This window comes from Macaca fascicularis, chromosome 12 (genome assembly GCF_037993035.2).
Source record: "Macaca fascicularis isolate 582-1 chromosome 12, T2T-MFA8v1.1".
NCBI classification, from domain to species: domain Eukaryota; kingdom Metazoa; phylum Chordata; class Mammalia; order Primates; family Cercopithecidae; genus Macaca; species Macaca fascicularis.
Window position 1 is genome coordinate 106,868,451 of NC_088386.1, and position 2,441 is coordinate 106,870,891.

General features: G+C 35.4%; 1 pseudogene; it reads left to right on the top strand.

Moving 5' to 3' along the window:
• The first annotated feature begins 327 nt into the window (after positions 1-327).
• LOC135966452 (large ribosomal subunit protein eL31-like) lies at positions 328-1,654 on the top strand (annotated as a pseudogene).
• Positions 1,655-2,441: the final 787 nt, after the last annotated feature.

A 2,441-nucleotide genomic window follows, 5' to 3' on the forward strand; every position in this document is an offset into this window, starting at 1 on the left:
TGGAAACAAAGATGAACTTTGCCTACTTCTCAATTTTGGCCACATGTTCTTCCTCCTTCATTTGTGCAAGAACAAGATGCTTTGTGCATTGATGATTTGAGTAATAAAATAACTGTGAATGGTTATATATTTTGTGGAGGAAAAAATGACTTCAGGAGCCAGCATATTAACTTTTAAATATTAGCACAGGGCTTTATTGTGAGGACTGAAATAAACTGAATATTTCCACCTGGAGAGTAGTAAGTCAAAATATTTCTAATTCTGCCCTTAACAATATCTTTTCTCTCCTTATTTCAAACAGAAAAGTAAAATTTTCTGAAAAAAAAAATTGAATAAAATATTTAGGGTCTCGCTTCCTTTCCAACTTGGACTCGGCAGAATGGCTCCCTCAAAGAAGGGTGGCGAGAAGAAAAAGGGCCCTTCTGCCATCAACGAGGTAGTGACCCGAGAATACACCATCAACATTCACAAGCGCATCCATGGAGTGGGATTCAAGAAGCGCCCCTCGGGCACTCAAAGAGATTCGGAAATTTGCCATGAAGGAGATGTGAACTCCAGATGTGCGCATTGATACCAGGCTCAACAAAGCTGTCTGGGCCAAAGGAATAAGGAATGTCCCATACCGAATTCGTGTGCTTCTGTCCAGAAAACGTAATGAGGATGAAGATTCACCAAATAAGCTCTATACTTTGGTTACCTATGTACCTGTTACCACTTTCAAAAATCTACAGTCAGTCAGTGTGGATGAGAACTAATCGCTGATCGTCAAATACATCAAATAAAGTCATAAAATTGAAAAAAAAAAATTTAGGGTCTCTAGAAGTAGAAGATATGGGACAAAAGGCCAAGATGCAGGAACAGGGGATTCCTTGAAATCTCTTTTGTGACACAATCAAAGGACACTGTTGACTTTGAAAAAGTGATGGGGATTTCAGATCAAATAAGATGGACTGGGTCGTACTACCTGTGTTGAAAACGTTCTTTGTGAACGATCCAAAAGAAGTTTAAAGTCTTAATGTTTTTCATTTGAAAATTGAAACAACACCCCTGAGTTTCTCTATCATCTTTTCTCAGTGGCCATACTGTAAAGGACTGTATTAAAAATGAAGTCCTTGTTGTCCTGCGCTAAGCCTTATGGCATGGAGTTTCCTTAAAGTCGAATTCTAAAAGATCTGTTAATCATATCTACATCTACCTACCTATCTATTTCAATCTAATTTTTCTATTAGTAAAAATATAAACATGTATACACTTAAATCCCCAGATAATTTTTATGAGTATCTCTTTTTTTCTTTTTTGGCCGGGATTCTGAGACTATGATAAAAATGATATAAAATCACTATTAGAATAAATGAGCTATAGATTCTGATTATTTTTATTTAAGAAACAGGTATAATTGTGGTTTTTCAGTCAGTATCTTTTGAACGATGAAGGTTTAATGGGAGAATGAATAATCTACTTGAACCAAGAAAATGGACCCTGAATGTTAATATTGTGCTTTTTGTCTTGGCTTTTGTGTGATGAGCCATTTGTAATTTTTAGAAAGCTGCTTGAGAGGACAAATGTAATAAGGTCTTGAACCCCTAGGTAGAAAAGCACTATATAATTACACCTTTAAAATATTATTACCATAGTTTTGTCCTAAAATTGTTGTTACTTGCGGGGAAACCTTTTAGTAGGGACATCTTTTAGTAGGTGAATCCCCCTGGTTACACTGCTTCTTCCCTTTCTGTCCGGAAGTGTTTTAAATGAACTGAAAATGGTTTCTCAGTAAAGCAGAGTGTCTTCCTTTAGGAAGCAGCCGGGTTAGGAGCACTTGACCTTTCTGAGTTGGGTATGCAGAAATTGCCAATAAAGATTTTACAGGAAAAGAAAGTGAGCTGACTGAAAATTCTATCTCTTAAAGCTTTAGATACTTTTGTTTGCTTTATTTGCTCCAATTAACAAGGTTAAACTCTGGAATCTATAACAAAGACAATGCCCTTTTGAAATTGGTATATTTAGGAATAGGAGTTAGATGATAGTTGTGGTTTGTAGGAGATAAGATTGCTTCTTTCTGAAATAATCTATTTATTTCAATAAATATTAACTGAATATACTTTGTGCTAATTACTGACAACACGATGGCAAACAAAACCTGAAGGTTATGTTTTAGTAGCAAGACAGATTCTAATCAGAGGTAGTATTGTAATCATTTCAACTACCATGAAGGAGAAGTACAGCATTATGAGAACATACAACAGGTGTCCTGATCTCATAGGAGAGGTGGCGGTGTTTAGGGAAGATTTTCCTAAAGAATATACATCTGAGTAAGTGAATATTATTATTATCTCATCATTTTTAACATAAGGCATTTTGCATCTAATCATGTTTTTCTTCCCCAAATACCTCCTGAGATAGGTTTAATAACAAATGCTTAATTATAAGACAAGAACAAGAGA